The 18,044-nt window shown below is 36.5% G+C and overlaps 1 protein-coding gene across 1 annotated transcript in view; it reads right to left on the bottom strand.

Annotated features, from left to right (window-relative positions):
* ANK3 (ankyrin 3) overlaps positions 1–18,044 on the bottom strand; it is a 707,282-nt gene that overhangs the window by 573,061 nt on the left and 116,177 nt on the right. The gene's annotated exons all lie outside the window — the stretch shown is intronic.

Genomic DNA, 18,044 nt, shown 5'->3' with positions numbered 1-18,044 from the left:
TGTGAACTATTGCTATGTTATAACAATAGTTTCACTATGATGAGGTCTTTGAGAGGTTTATAAGGGTTAGTCCTGCTGGTTTTGCCTGAGAAACACATGTTCTCTGGCTTCCTCACCATTACCTTGCAGGGAATGACAACTGTTCTTTTCAGGCAACCATTAGCAATTTCAGATTGATTCTGTCTTAATGGGATCCTTTAGATTATTGCTACTTCCAACAAGGTAAGTATCCACTGAAGTCTAGGGTGTCTGAAGGAGTGAAACATTCTAGAAAAAGAAATAACATATTCAGACCTTGATATGAAGCACAGAAACTGTCAACTCAAACAAGTCCCTGGAAAATCAATGTTTAAAAAAAGATTGATGAACGGTGGCAGGTAAAAGGGCTTCACATTTTTGTAACTGTCCCGTGGCTATTCCTTGCCCACAGCCCAGGGAGAGCTAACTTATCAAGATAGGAGAATTGCAATAGTGAAAGTGTAACACATGTAGAGCTAACCAAACAGGAGGCTGGAGTTTTATTATTACTCAAATCAGCTTCCACAAAAAATCGGAGGCTAGGGTTTTTGAAAGAGAGTTTGGTGGGCAGGGAATTAGGAAATGGGGAATGCTGATTGGTTATGTTGAAATGAAATCATAGGGATTGGAGCTGTCTTCTTGCACTGAGTCAGTTCCTGGTTGGGGCCACAAGACCAGATGAGCCAGTTTACTAGTCCATATGGCACCAGTTGGTCTATCAGAATGCAGGGTCTGAAAAATACCTCAAACACCAGTCTTACATTTTACAATAACAATGTTATCTATAAGAGCAACTGGAGTAGTTAGAAATCTTGTGGTCTCTGGATGTATGACTCCTGAGCTGTAATTTCCGATCTTGTGGCTAATTTGTTAGTTTTTAAAAGGAGGTCTGGTGCCCAAATAAGAAGGGGTTTTGTTTTAGGGAGGAACTGTTATCATCTTTGCTTCAAAGTTAAACTGTGAACTAAATTCTTCCCAAAGTTAGTTTGCCTGCAACCAGGAATGAACAAGGGTAGCTTGATGATTAAAAGCAAGATGGAGTTGGTTAGGTGAGATTTCTTTCACTGTCATAATTTTCCTATGTCAGATTTTTCTCGCTATCATAATTTTTGCAAAGGTAGTTTCATTTTCCCCAACATATTGCCAACAAGAAAGTAAAACAAAAAAAAAAAAAAGAAAAAGAAAGGCATGAGAGGACTGATTGACAGTTCACACTGAATCCTTTCCCCATAATTCTTCAGCTTGAGACTCAACCTTTTTAATATTCCTAACAGCATGCCTGCAGCATCATGTACAGCATCCCTGCTAACAGGCTCAGTGAGGAAAAGAAGAGAAATTTGAGAAATGTGGATTTTACCTGATATGAATAAGACTGTGATACAAATAAGAATGTAACACTTCTGGAATTGTCAGTTTTGCACATGTGAATTTATTCTACATATTGTGTGTTCTCTTTAATAATTAGATACTGGGAAATTGTGCTGAAGGAAAAACAAATGCTTGAAATAGATCTTTAACAAGCTGTGAAATGGCTGAACACTCAACAATAATGAAATCACCAACACTGAAATTAAAATTTACCCAAATAAATCCACTGCTATGAACATTAATAAGAACAATATTTTATATGTCAAATATGCATGCCCTAATCAAACATGGAAACAGTCCCATATGCAGTTGCAGCCATTACCTTACTATACGCTACAGTAGAATAAACTTATTTTTAATATTGTGTCAGAAAAAATTTTCCAGATTGCCTATCCACTAAATCTGATAGGATTTGAGAATAAATGTTGAGAAGTACCAGTAGATTTGTCCACTGGATACTTTAATGGTCTTAATATAAAGTCAATAGTATATCAGACATGTTTCACTTTAAGCAAATCCAATATACAAAAGTACATTTTTGAAGCAAGCATATTACCAGAAGACTACTTAAATCAAAAAATTAATTCATATCAGGGAATCCACTGAGTATAGAATTCTCCTGAGTTTTAAAAAATCCAACTATTTAAGTGTAATCTTTGAAACTCTTTTAGGATTCCCATCACTAATGTGAATGCCCCCAAATAAGAAAACAGAAGCATGAAATCACCTGTTCCCTTACAAACTTTCAGTAGACTGGGACATTAGAAATCCAAAAATTAAATCATATTTATAAGAAACCAAGTTTTTTAAATCAGTAAATTATAGAAAGACTATTTACATAAAAAATTGATTCCATACCACATAAAAAGATTCAATCAGTATGAAATTTTCCTGATTTAAAAAATGCAGTTATTTAAATGTATTCTTTAAAAATTCTTAGCATTCTCCTCCACTAAAGCAAGCCCCCCAGTGTAAAAAAATAGAAACCATTAAATCAACTCTTCTTTGACAGACTCTTAGACCAGGAGACTACAAACCAAAAGCTCATCTCAGAGATGTCTATCAACATTTAACCAGAGGAATCCCTATGAATTCTCCCTCTTATCACACATGTTCTTTCTTCTTTTGATCTGCAGCAGTCAGATTAGGAATTACAAATGAGATGGGAAGTAAATAAAACAGACTGCTGAGATATCATAACACGAATGTAGCTTATGGGATTCTGTTGCCTTGTTTAATTGATTCAAATACACGTTAGTAATCTGTATGCAAATCAACATGCAAATGTGTTGTCCATCTATACTACTGTATGTATTTAGCAGCCTCTCTGTTCAGGGTACCTTTCAGACTTACCAGTGACCAGTCAAGCAATGGGGGCACAATCCCTGGGTGGGCCAGAATGAGTGCTGTCATTTCCCACCTCCTTCACTTCCCCCAAGGCTTCTTGTCATCTCCCTTTGTTTAAATTAAATTCTACACACCCTTGAAGAATCAGCTCAAATGCTAGATGCCATGGAATTTCTCAAGAATTTCAACAGAGCTTTCTTTCCTCTTTGTTCAAGCAATGTAATCAAAGGATCAACATGATTCATAATGCCAACTTTTTGTTTTGTTTTTTGTTAACTCAAGGAGAATAAAATCTCCTTGAGCCACAGGAACTGCTATCATTTCTTAAGGATAACAAGATAAAATATCAAAACATTCTTATAAGGACTGAAGCAAGTTTACATATTTCTTCTTATTTTCATAATTTTAAAGTGTATATTCTACAGTGGTTCACGAAGCTTGGTTCCTTTTTCTGGACGTCATATACTAAAATACTCCTAACACTTTTGCTGAGATGATGCTAAAGATATTCAATACGTAGAATTAATTATATTCCTAATAATAAATTTGTACAGAATTCTTTGTTTGAAACTAACAGGTTATGATAGAGAAATCCGTTTCAACTTATAGCATCTTATTCTTTAAAAAAGAACAACAACTGGGCATACAGGAACATCTGTTACATCATAGCACAATCTAAGTTAGCTGAGTGTTATCAAATTAAAGTAGAGTTACACCTGCCCTAATAATCAGACAAGAGCCATACACAGCATATCAACAACATCCCTTTGTTTAGCTTTGGTGATATCCATACACTTATGCAGTATTCTTTAAAATTTTATTAAAGAGACAAATATTTCCCTTCTTTTTAACTCCTCAGTTCCTTAGCAAATCCTTCTTTCTAGGATACAAAAATAAATTCTACCTATCTTGCCCACTTTATCTAAAAATATTTAATTGAGCCTGACTAATGAAGTTTTTGTTATATTAACAATAATGTTTCTTTATACAGAAAAGATTACCTTGGAAATTTAAAGCAAAGCAATTGTATAAAATTAAACTCCAAGTCCTCATAAAATGAATTGCTGTATTTGATATAAGTCAAGATGTCAAAATTGTGACTATATTTAGTTATTCATTCCAAAAAAAGCTTTGTAAAACCCTTTATCAAAAAGTATTTTGCATGAAAGTAACAGTACAAAATTAAACGGTTCCTCAGTAATCTCAAAGTTAAACATCAACGTATGATTGAAACTATTCTGCTTTGCTAAATAGTCACATCATTATGACATAAAAGTAATTCACAGTGACCATTACATCAGAAATATTATTACTAAAATGAGAATTCCCTGAGGATTAATGATTACATAAATAGGAAGGCTAATCCCTCAGTTGGAAATTAACTGTTAAAGACAAAGTCTTAACGCTGTGTGTTTGGTAGCTATTTGTGTTGTTGTTGTTATTGTTGTTGTTGTTGTTGTTCATGTTGAGACAGGGTCTTGCTCTGTTGTCTAGGCTGGAGTACAGTGGCACAAACATGGCTCATTGCAGCCTCGACCTCCTGGGCTCAAGCAATCCTCCTACCTGAGCCTCCTGAGTAGTTGGGACTATTGGCACACACCACTATGCCTGGCTAATTTTTTTTCCATAGAAACAAGGTCTCACCATGTTGCCCAGGCGGATCTCAAGCTCCTGAGCTCACGCGATCCTCTCTCCTTGGCCTCCCAAACTGCTGGGATTACAGGAATGAGCCACTGAGCCTAGCCTGTGTTTGGTAGTTATGACAGACTCATCAGATGGTAAAAATTAAGAACTCACTAACTTGGTAAGCAAGGTTTCTCTTCTATTACTAGATACGTTAACTAAGCTATAATGGACATGACTCCCTAACTTATTCCTAGTATGTTAATGTAGATATTTGATATCGCGCTTCTTTTAATGTACTAATTAAGAACATAAAGTCAAATACTTTCACATCACTCACATGAAAGATTATTTCTATTTGAGGCAGTTTATATAACATCTTCACCTTATCATTCCTATTGATTCCTGTCCGCAATAATTTATTCCAATTAATCGACTAAGTCTAACAGTTCTAACCGCACAATATATCCCAATCTGTCTACTTTTATCCATGTCACTGTTACTGCCCTAGTCCAAACCATCATCTGTCTCTCACAAGGACTCTCACAATGATATCCTAACTAGTGTTCTTGCTTCCTCTTCTCTCTCTGTAATCCATTTTCCATACAGCAGCTAGAAGATTATTTTAAAACACTCACGTCTTTTAAAACTCATGTCCCTCTCCTCTGATTAAAGCCACCTAGAGATTTCATATAAAATTCAACTTTGCCTGTAAAGCCCCACATGCACCAGGCCCTGCCTTCCTCTATAACCCTTTCTCTACTTCTCTGTCCTCTCTTCTACAACTCTGGCTTTCTCTTTGGTTTTTTGTTTTGTTTTGTTTTTGTACAGCAACCATTTTACTAAATAATTAGAATGTGCCAAGTTCCATATTAAATATTTTACATTCGTTCTTTTACTCCCTTCCGTCCACCCTAATAGACTTTAAATAACCCCAGTTTGTAAACTCAGAAAAATTGCTAAAATGACTTGCCTAAAATTATATAGGTAGCAAACAATATTTGACTCAAAAGCTTCTGCTTTTAACTGGATGTTAGTCTTAGTTGTTTCAAGTGCTAGGAGGTATTGAAGAATTTAGGATTCTGTACTCATATAGTGTCTTGGACAATGACACTGTTTTCAGTTGAATTTAATCAACATTTGTTTAAAATCTACTTGTGTCTGACCTTCTCTTTATTCCTGGAATTTGCCAAGACTACTCCTAACTCCAGATTTTGCTGAAAGTTCTCCCAGGTGTTCATACATCTGATGCTCCTGCATACCTAGGCTTTAGTTCAATTGCCATCTCCTGAGGACTTCCATGGTCACAAAACTTACAGTAGTCCCTAAACAGTCATTATGACCAAGTAATTCACTAGCACTTCACCGGGCTTTCTGTTTTTTTTCTTTAAAGCACTTACCACTCACTCTCTAAAATGATCTTTTCCATTAATTTTTAATGTGTTTATTCTCTGTGTCTCCCACTAGAAATAAGAACCTTCTCATAGCAGGCGTCTAATTTGTCTTTCCACCAAACCATGGTGAGAACACAGCAGAAGATCAATAAATAATCTGGTAATTGAATACAGAGCCCAAAAATTTATGAGTGCATACTGAAGTTTTACATTACAAGGTTATATGTAACCTTTGATAAGACAGCAGCATGCTTAGATATTAATGATTTCAAAAACATAGCTCTATGACGGACTGACTATTTAGTTACCTGGATCAAATAATTTGCTGTGAGGTAAGTAGCTTAGCCATCCTTATCTATGAACATAGATGAGAACAAAGCCAATAAAGTAGCTCATTGTTTATTTAGAATTCAACTATCTACACAAAGCATGACAGAAAAAAAAAAAAACCTAGAAACTTATTTTAAGACAAACAAAAAGAAGTTTCAGGAAAATCAGACAGAGGTGTCCCCAAATAAGAAATATGTATGAAGGGAGAGGTTAGATTTTGGGAAACATCTTTTGGAACTCTAAACCTAATTTTTATCTGGGGAGAATTAATAGATGTCAAAAATAGACTTTCACATGTCTTGTAAAGTCCAATGGATGATTACAAAGTCATTAAACATGTACACACACACAAACACACACACACACACACACATACACCCAACATCCCCCTCTCAAGGAAGTGGATCTTATTTAACTTCCCACCCCTTGAGTATGGGCTGTACTCACTGCCTTGTTACAAAAAAAGCAGAGTATGGAAAGAGAGGGAAAAAAAGTTATTTTATTTTATAATGCAAAACATGGCAAAAGTTGCCTTGTTCAGGTCATCAAGGTTAGCAACATCAATGGTAAGCCATGTTGACATCAGATAATCTTGCTATTAGTGATAAGAATGGTACTTCAACTCTGTGGTCAAGCTCCCAAGACCCATAATCCCAGTGTCACCATCAGAAAAATTCCAGACAACCTCAAATTGAGGGGTATTCAAACTATCTAACCAGTATCCCTCAAGACCATCAAGGTCATCAAAAACAAGAAAAAATGGAGAAACTCTCAGACATGAGAAGAGGCTATAGGAGACCTGGATAATGGGGGGGATCCTGGAACCAAAAAATAAAAAAGGACATTAGGGAGAAACTAGCGAAATCTGAATAGATCGTGGAGGTTAGCTAACATAATGTAACGTGGTACTGACATTGATTCCTTCATTTTGACAAATGTGTCATGGTAATAGAAGATGTTTACAATAGGGGAAACTGGGTGTGGAGTCTGCAGACTCTGTACTGCATTTACAACTTTTCAGTAAGGTTGAAATTATTCTAAAAGACAAAGTTTATTTTTTAAAAAAACAAGGCAATTCTATATGAAATAATCTCAAATAAATTTATTGATATGCTCAGGGTGAAGTACAGCGCATATAGATGCAGTCATAAAAAGACTGTGTGCACAAACTTGCTTGTGCATGAAATCTTCCTTTAAAGATAGATGGATCACTTTTGTAAAATGTAGTAGTAATAGCTTACACTGGAATGGTAAGAGTAGCATTAATACAGGGCTTACCATGTGTCAGGCATGACTCTAAGTGTTATGTACAGATTAACTCATTTATTTCTCACAAAAAATCTGTAAAATCAGTATTATTATTTATGCAGATTTTCAATATGACTACTGGCAGTATTTACTAACGTGTTGGTACATTTCCCCTTGGTAACTTACAGCCTCTTCAGATGAAATTTCACCACTTAAACTATGACTTCATTTCTTATCCTCCCTCCACAATATAATGGAAGGTTGGCAGTAGGCCCAGTCATTTGGCATCTTTTGTAAAAATCTACCATTCTATTGATAATTAGGCTGCACGGAAAATACGCATGTTTGAAACTCACTTGTCTCTGCTAACATGCATGCTTAATATAGTTTGAGTGACATATATCAATTGGAATTATCCCCCAAGGATACCAACACTAGAGACCTTACCATTTGAAAAGGGTATATCATAACCTTATTTTAATATTAAATGTTATGTTTTATGTCAATGGGGACCATGTAATCAGGGGTTCTTAAATTGGGATATATGGACCCCTCCAAATGGGTCTGTGGATAGAGTTTGGATGGGAAAAGTACATCTTTATTTTCTCAGGCATCTCACTAAAATCGAGCATTTCCTTCCATGATAAATACAGGCATGATACAAGTCACAGTAGTATTCACAGATTACATTTAGGCAGATACCTCCTGATACGACCTAAAACATCATGAGATCAAAAATATAGCTGGTGTTAGACCCTCTCCTAGATTTTATTACTTAATGCAACAGTAATCTATAGCTATTACTTCACAATTTTTAAATTTTTCAATAATGATTTCAATAAAATTTCTTATATTTCATTTTACACATTTAAATTTTTCCTTCTTATAGGTTCATCAGTCTGCTAAAGGGATCTAAAAAAAGGGGGACAGAATGAGAGTTTAGTACATGATACAGAATGTATCTGCTCCACTTGTCTCAAAACCAAAGAAGGGCTCTACTCAGCAAATGCTTGTGTGTTGAAGAAGTGAAAGAAATCAACATCCCTAGTTTGTGCTTTATGGTTTGATTTAAAATGGTTCATTCTCCACTTTTCTATGAAGAACTCAAAAGGAGTTTGGAAACTAAGAGGAGGTATCAGGCCTTTTTCCAACAGCCATTAGTGCACTGACATAGCAAATGCAATCACCCAGCAGTGACAGGGCCCTAACTAGAACCTCACTTGCTCTAGGAGGGCACAAACGGTAAAGACAGCTCATCCTGAATGTTTTGAATCACACTTTCCTAAAATGTGAGTGTGGCATCATGCAATGCAATGAAGTGCTAAATATTGACTTTAAAAGGCAAAAGAGCAAAAAGGATTTTCCTATAGTAGGCCAAATTAGGAGGGGGAAATGCAAATTATAAAATTTATATCCAAATATTATATCCCTGAATTTCAACACCATTTACATCAGTTTCAATGTTGTTTCATTTCTTCAAATAATTTAAATAGAAAGCCATTTGCAGTAAAAAATGCTAAGTGCTATTTCTAAAGCATTAAAATTAGAGATTACCATAATGAAATGTTGATTATCACAAGAAATATTTCATCAAACGAGTTACCAAAACCCATATCCAGTGGCTATGGAATTACAAGCTATTAGTTCAAGAACTCAGACTGCAATTTTGCCAGATACTGGTATCAAGCTAATTGATACGTAGTTTCTGCAAACCATCTTTTCCATTTTTGGGACACTGGACAAGAGCTGTCTCATTTTAGTGTCCCCATATCTGCTTGTCTACCTGTAAGAATACAGTGAACAGTTCTGACGTGCCCTCCTCAGCCTCACTCAATACACATCCATGTATCATTGAAAATAGATAATGTAAATATAAACATTGGTTACAAGCATTTATTCAAGCATTTATTTAAAAACTGGCTCATTAGTATTGGAAAGACAGTATCTGCTAAAGTTAAGAGGGATTTAACTAAAAGATGGCTCCAAAGAATTCAGCCAGAACAAATCCTGACCATAAAGTTTTAAATGATCTTGTATTCAGAGATGACTTTCAAGGTCAAGAGGACGAAGGCACAGTAGGTTTCGAGTCACTGATTTATGTCAAAAAGTGCACAATAAGAAAAATAAGCAGTGGAAAGAATGCAAAGCTACATATATGTTTTCTTAATAAGATAGTAGCCAAAGCAGTATTGTGACATCATCACGTTTTTATAAGAACTCTTTTATTTGCTTCAAGGTCTAATTCAATACCTACTGCCTTTGAGGTGGAGCTCACCTTTTAATGTAGCAAGATCAAACCAAAATGCCTTCAACAAATAAAGTTTCTCTGGAAAAGGTATTTCTACAAATAAAAACTTCCCAAAAGATGTAAACAAACAATATCAAACACAAAAGTTGACAGAAAGAGAACACACATGAAATAAAATATAGCCTCTCATTTGATTGCTGGCTTGTGACAAAGCTTGTGAACTTCTCTCCTGGTTGCATAGCAACCAATCTAAGCAGCAGCTCTAGCCTGTAAGAAATTTCCATGCCAGAGCTGTGGAAATAGAAGCTAGCTACTCAGTATATTTTTCAAGGTTACCTAAATTTGCAAAAAGTAAAAAAGGAAAATAGAATAATGCTTCGGGGGTTTCCAGAACCAAAGATCTGGAAGGAATTTCTCCAATGCTTTAAGCCCATCTATCACATTTTCAGTGAGTGGCCACCACCTACGCTCAAAAGAGACAACTCCCATATAGGAAAGAAAGGCTCCAACACTCATAGATAATGTGCTTTATTATTGAAACAAGTAAGCTCCAAACAACTAAATCACCAAGTTCAAGAGCTAGAAGGTAGAAAGTGGACTTTCTCTCCATAAACACCAACATTGTAGTCCACTTTCTATGCTGCTCCCTAGATGGCTATTGAACAGCAGAATGAGATTTAAGTTTTGCTGTCTTAAATTTTCCAGTAAACACATGATTACAGCTTAATCTTTTAGTATATTCCACCGCTCTTGGAAATGGCTGATCGCAGCCCTGTTCAAGTCCCTAAAATGAGCAATTCATTTCCACAGAGCCTCATTTTAAAAGCTTGAGCCTGGTAAACGTGATCGGTAAACTGAACTGGCATCAGCACAACTGATAGCCACAGACCAGCTTTCAGTCTCTCTCCCTTTAGGTTTTACAGGAAACACATAAAGGACACATATGACAAGATGTGATCTGTCTACAGACTCAAATGCTCTTAAAGAAGGGAAAGAAGGCCAGGTGCAGTGGCTCACACCTGTAAATCCCAGTACTTTGGGAGGCTGAGGAAGGAGGATCGCTTGAGGCAGGGAGTTTGAGACCAGTCTAGGCAACATGGCAAAATCCCATCTCTACAAAAATAAAATAAAAATATAAAGAAATAAATAATTAGAAAGGAAAACAGAGACACACACAGAAGGATTCAGAAGCATTTATGAACTAGTCTTAGTTTCTCTATACTTAGTTGCAGATTCTGTCCATTAGTTATAGATTTTATCCATTCATGTTTAAAGTCCAGGCCACCAGGGAACAAAGCTTGCTTGCTTCTTACAAGGAAAGTATGTGAATGGGAGTATGTAGTCTCTTAAAGGAGTTCAGTCAGATAATGGGATGATGGAAAAATCAAGGGACAAAGGCCTGTGCTGTATTCATAGGTGGGTCAATATGTGGCTTTGTGCAAGTCATGAAAGCTGAGATTCAGTTTGTTTATCTATAAAGTTGTATTAATAAGAGCTTCTCTGCTCATTTCATAAGGATGATTTTTAAAAACCAAATAATTTCAAGCAAAGTGACAGAAAGCACTTACAAACTTCTGAATACTCTTTCTGACTTCATGCAACAGTTCCTGCCTCCTAAAGTCATGTTGTAGGAGTGCCATATTGGCACTGACAATTTCTAGAGCTTCAAATTATTAGTTGAAAGTGGTAAATTTTAATTTGTTTCTGTCTATAAAGAAGTGCTTGAAAAAAAGTAAAAATGTAGCTTTATTATTAGACTTTAAGCCATCAGAAAATTTAGTGTCAGCAGTTGATGAGTAGCAAGATTGACAATCAGAAGAGGAACATAAAAATGGAAGGTAGTCAGTCTCTTAGTTCCCTGTACTTCCTGATTTTTAAAAATGATGCATTTCTTAGTTTTTTGATGCTGAATTAGAAAAATAATAAGCACAATTATAAATTTGGGTTGAGGAACATTTTCTTTTGGAACACAGTACAATACTAAAAATAATTTAAAAGCTTTTTTATTAATCAAATTAATTGGTCTCATGAGATGATTTTTTTAAAGTACACAAGATCCTTTCTAAAACACATGTTTCTGTAGAGAGAAAGTCTTCCCGCATTTGGTGATTAAAATATTATGTTTTCATTTAAAAAGTATGGCTTCTATATAAAAACACTTATATAGCTGTTGAATTAAAAGCAAAAGAACAGTTAACGAGTTTTAGACGCTGGTGAGTATGTCTAAGAGCTGATTAAGGTAAAACCTTGCTATGTTTGTACTCATCAACTGTAAGCCTTTGTTTGGCCACATTTGACATCATTGGCAAAAACTCTTGAGTTTACTTTAACAAGGTATCCTGGTAGGAAAGGCCAGTCTTTATCAGGGAGCACGGAATTCACAGAAGAGAGGAGTCTGAGAAGAAACACATTCCCTACCCAGCCGAGAAGTGGTTCCTTCTATGGCTGTGAGCCTTGACTTGCCACATTACTCATTTCAGCTTCCTGCACAATTTCAAAAGCATCCCCTATGTCATGATAAATGTTGTGTTGAAATCATCAATAGCTAAGTCTACTAGCAAAATGTGACTCTCACTGCTCCCCAGATCCGGCAGGAAGAACACTTGCACGTAACAGATGTATGGAACACACCCAACAAGCTGTTGTATGTTGAGTTCAAGTCTTATCTCATGCAGAGGTATCAAGGAAATGAGAGGGCTTAAACCTTCCTTTGAGTTGGAACAGATAAAGGCCTATAAAGAAAAACAGTCTTTATGTGAGAAAAGGCTTAATCAGTCTTCCTGTACATATATACGCACTCACTGAAGACAAGAACTTTGGAAAGCATTGTCTTCCAGTCAAGATGAAGAGAACTCATATTTGCTCAGTGATGGCCTGTGCTATGCACCATACTGGGTGTTACAAACCATCCCATAAGGTAGGTATCACATCTATTTTGCAGATGGATAACCAGAGTTCAAAGAGGTAAAGTGTGAAGCCCAGGGACATGCAGACAGTAAGGGGTGGGATTAAAATTTGAGTCTGAATCAGTCTGACTTTCAGGCTCACCTACTTTACCTTATACCACATACTGCCTCCCTTTCTAACATATATATTTAAAAAATTACTAAGGGAGGCTGAATCCAGCCCAGAATACCTTAATCATTGCAAAAGGCTGACTATTGAATCCTGGAAACTTTCTGTTAAAGAGCAACATATTTACATGCCAGAAGGTTTTAGCATATGTTCTATCTATATCATTTCCAAGTACCTATCAGCATAGTGCTCCGGAATCCTGACAAGGCTGACATCTTAATTGCTGACTCTTTTCTCAGAAGGTTATACATGCCTCAAATTATAGCTAGATATTCAAAACACTGGATCAAAGTTGAAATAAATAAGTGAAGCAAATAACTGTCACCAATATGGCTTTGCTGGTTAGAATGCAAATCCAGCAAATAAGAAACTATGGTGGAAAATAGGAAGTAGGGTCGAAGTCAGAGCACGCAGGTAAGTAGCCAAGAGTGAAGCTATACCCAAAAACCAGAGAATGGTCACAGAGGAGAAGCTTATGGCTGAGGGAGAAACCTACCTAACGCCATTATCAGCCACAGCCACCTCCAGTTGATTGCCCTGGGAGTGACCAGCCGGGACCAGCACTTCAAATGTCATATCTGGAAATCCTTGACCAATTTTTCTGGTTTCCTTTATCCAGATGTATCAGTAGGCAGCATGGCCCTGGGAAGGGCATGATTTGGGGACTCACTGAAATCTGGGTTCAAACAGAGCTTTGCTATATACCAACTACTTTGAACCTCTGCTCCCCCATCCATAAATTGAAAGTAATCAAGCCAGTTTCACAGAATCAGTGGAGAATCAAATAAGTTAACATCATATAGCACATAATGGCCACTCAATAAAGTTAGTTCCTTTACTTTCATTTTTACTGCACCATTTGAAGTAATTAAGTATCAGCAGACTGGCCATAAGCTCAAAATACAAACCACAATCAGCTACATCAGGAAGTCTTTTTCTCCTTTGTGAAACTAAGAAAGAATATATATATATATGTCCTACTTTTCTATGGCCTGAGAAAGAAGCACTTTTTATTGCAATGACCTCTTGAGTTGGCAGCTACAGACTAAGTAGCAGGTGATATGCATTATACTTTATTGTGAAGAGAGAAGCATATCATCGTAGCTTAGAGACTATAGTATTTATCACATCGAAGCTCCTCCCCCTGGGATGAATTAGCAGAGTAACTCCCACCAGAGGCTCAGCAGGGATCTGAGACTTTCTAGATTTCTAACTTACATCATTATATATTTTAAACAAATACACATGCACAATATGAGTTTGTGTATACAAATATAAATATATATATTTTTTGAGTATATATACACACAAAGATTTGTGTATACAAATATATATATTTTGTGTATATATATATTTGTATACACAAATTTATATACATAATGTATATAAATGTATATACATTATATACATTTATATACACATTATGTCTAGGAATATCCAGATTATATATATTTAGTGATAGTACACACACTAGATAGACAGATAAAGATGTATTACTGAAGACCAAAGTAAGATTAATATCCTCAAATCCTGTTCCTCTATTTTGGATCCCACGGTTAGAATATCTTAAATGTGGAGTATGTGACATGTGAGTCAGGGAGATGGGCATAGGAAGAAACCTTGACCATTTTGAAACTGAACTGTAAAGCATCTTTTCCTGGCTCCATCACCAAGTTCTTGTCTACTGCTTTACTACTAGACTTTAAAATTTTTTAAAGCCCTCATGATTTTCTATGTTTTAGCACCATCTTCTTAAAACCTGCTACCTGGAAATGGGGTTAGAATGCCATCAATTGAAGGAAAGGAAAGAGGAAGGAATGACTGTATGGTAGTGGTGATGATAGTTGAAATTTATCAAACATACGTGCCAAGAGCTTTTTGAGAACAGTACGTTCTCAATTAATTCTCCTAACAACCCAATGAGATAGATACCTGTTATTAATTCCCTTTAGAAATGAGAAAATTGAGGAATAAGGTGGTCTAGTAACTTGTTCATGATTCCTAATGAGTAACTAGCCAGCCAGACTCCAACCAAGGCATTGTCACTGCAGAGCTCTCACTCTGAATTACTAGGCTATACTGCCCTCCAGATGGAGGGAGCTTGTGATCGAGAGCTCTTGCACCACCCAAGTTAGGACCACAACTTCCATCACAGAGATCAAGATTGTAGAGCAAGAATTTACCTTAGAATTCCAGGGTGTGTTTAGATGTGATAATAGATTTATATGTGACATGAATAAATCCATAAAAGGGTCTACCACAAAGGAGACTTCTTTTTTTCTTTTTTTTTCTTTTTTTCCTTTCCAACTATGGTAGATTCAAAAGGGGACTTCTATGAGAGTTACAAAATAGTGAGATCATATGACAGAATATGAGATAATATGACAGTGAGATATTACAGAATGCAGGTTGCTTGAAAACCACTGCACTGCATCAAAGAAATTAGCATTCATGGATACCTTACCATATCATAACCCATAATTGCATCCAACAACATCTATATTTGACTGAAACACATTTATACTAGATGATCTCTTGCCTTAGAATTTAAAACCTAACTTTAGCTTATCTTTCAGCCACATTTACCACCCTAACAAAAATATGATCCTTAATTGTGCCCAAATATATTTTCTAAGGATTTACATATTTGAAAACAATTATGCAGTTAACCGTTCCAGCACAGTTGGAAAACAATTGTTTACTAGATTTTTAAATTAAACTTTAAGGGTTAATCAGAATATAAAGAGAATTAGAAGGCAAAGGAAATCTGGAAAAATATTTGCCACCAAAATGATAAAGGAATAATAGTATTAATATATAAAAAGCTCATATAAGTTAACAAGAAAAATACTAATACTCTAATAAAATAATGCCCAAAGACATGTACAGACAATTTACAGAAGTTGTCAAATATTTACTAAGCATGAAAAAATATTCTATCCATTAGTAATCAAAGAAAGGCAAGGAAGGCCCCTTTTGTAGAAAGATTCCTTCCTGCCTGTAATCCCAGCACTTTGGGAGGCTAAGGTGGGCAGATTACCTGGGGTCAGGAGTTCAAGACCAGCCTGGCCAACATGGTGAAACCCTGTCTCTATTAAAAATACCAAACATTAGCTGGGTGTAGTGGTGAGCACCTGAGTAATCCCAGTTCCTCAGGGGGCTAAGACAGGAGAATCGCTTGAACCCGGGAGGCGGAGACTGCAGTGAGCCAAGATCGCGCCATCGCACTCCAGCCTGGGCAACAAGAGCGAAACTCTGTCTGAGAAAAAAAAAAAATATATATATATACATATATCCTTCCTGAGTGTAATCTTCATGGTTGGTCTCTAAATACTGTGTTTTTCTAAAAGAAACTTTACTAACTGCCAAAATCTTGAGTTTAACAATAAACCCAAACTTGTAGAGATCCCTGCCACATTTTTAAGTCATTTTCCAGGGTAAATAATATCCTCACCACAGACTTGAGCAAAGCAAATTAAACCTGTAGGAAAAAAATAAATAAAATGGATTCTTCTTCTACCTTCAGGAAGAATCAGATGTCTGCAAGAAAATACTGTGATAACAGACTTCGTTTCTGAAATCTTTAACAACTTAAGAGTGGTTCTAGAAAACAGAGGGGCAATTGAAAAATGAGATTTTCTCAGGGGCTAAAGGATGCTAAACAGTATGATTTGTATGAGCATGAGATAAACAGTTTGTGGCTATGCATCTTTGGGTCTGCCAAGCCAGAATACGAAACTAGTGGGCTCAATGCTGGTGTCAGTTACTTGTAATGTGGTAGCTAGATGTCAGTTAATTAAAGTGATCATTCATAAGATAATTTCTATATGAGTAAATTATATACTTTTATGACTATTCTAAGTAGTATTAATATTTTATTCTTCCATATGCAAATATTTGCATTCCTAACACATTTGTTAAAGGGCCTACAATAACACTAGTCTCCTTAGAATAGAAATCAATACAAATACACCTTCCTCAAACGTCACAGAAAGGTGTTTAGGGACCGATACTCCAAAATGAAAACAGGAGTCTTTTCCTCCTACAGAGCACACACATTCAAGAAGGGCCCACTTGAAGCAGCAGAGGAAGGACACACCTGGCCCCCCGCTGGCTCAGTCATGAGGATAAATAAATGCCAGAGGATGCAGCCAGAGCGCTCGCACTTCTGAACCTAACAGAAGGCAGTCTCCCCACACAGAGACCTTCAGGGCAGCCTCGCGCTGGAACAGTGGTAGCTCTGATTTCTTCTGAATGTAAAATGAAAACAAACTTTTGCAAGCAACCAAAATCACCCACCCATTTTTAGTCAGCCTCATTGTAACCCATACTCTTACACTGGACGTGAGTCAATTCTGACAGTTCTTAGAATTGTGTCACTGGGATTCAGACTTTGCCTGACATGCTGCAGCATTGTTCCTGGTGACTCATATTCCACAGTTCAAAGACAAAAGAATTCTACAGATAGGCTCACACTTTCCTTCATCCTTTCTATTAAGTAAATCGAACGCCCTGACAGCACACCTATCTATAGATGTCAAGTCACATTTACAGGCATCTAAATCAAAGGCTTGCCTAGGCAAGTGTTTGGCATACAAGATCTAAAAAGTGACCTCGGTTTCTTAAATGTTGTCACGGGAGTCATATTCTATAGAAACACATTATCAAAGCAGTGGAGGGGTGGGGCGAAGAAATGGGGAAAGAATCAGATACTACACAACATAAATGGTTTTCCTTTTATTTTCATTGACACTCTTATCTCATTCAATTCAGAATTCATCCAAACTACCACTTCAATTTGTACACTATGAAGTGTACACTGTCTCATTCCCTAATCCCAGGAGGATTTTAATATTTTAGCTGTGTGAGGAGATTCAATAACAGAGATTCTGAAAAAGGATTCTGTATTTTCCACAGAGGCCCCAGCCATTTTGCTGGCAAAGAGGGCTGGACCATTAAGTGACAGGAGCTGTAGGAGCTGAGCGGGTGCCAAGCAGCAAGTTATCTCTGTCGAGTTCAGAGCTCTCACGTCTGAAATGGACATTCGTTGAAACTATGTCAAGGAAGAAAGAAGGCAAACTGAGCAGACAGGACAGTCAGGGTTCCAAAGCACCAAGGCAGATGAGTATATACCAGATGGGTCCCAGGCCAGAAGAAATGCTCCCAAGATACCAAAAACGTAAAGTAGAAGATACTTTTAAGTTGGGGATAAAAGGTATCAACTCTCACCTCTTTTTGCCTCACTCAGTATTTTGCTGTTTTTTTTGTTTTGTTTTGTTTTTTCCTCTCTTTCTTTTGACAGAGTCTTGTTTTGTCGCCCAGGCTGGAGTGCAGTGGCACAATCTTGGCTCACTGCAACCTCTGCCTCCCAGGTTCAAGCAATTCTCCTGCCT

The sequence above is a fragment of the Theropithecus gelada genome, chromosome 9, assembly GCF_003255815.1.
Source record: "Theropithecus gelada isolate Dixy chromosome 9, Tgel_1.0, whole genome shotgun sequence".
Lineage (NCBI taxonomy): Eukaryota > Metazoa > Chordata > Mammalia > Primates > Cercopithecidae > Theropithecus > Theropithecus gelada.
Note: the sequence above shows the minus strand (reverse complement) of the source record. Positions and strands in the feature narration are given on the sequence as shown.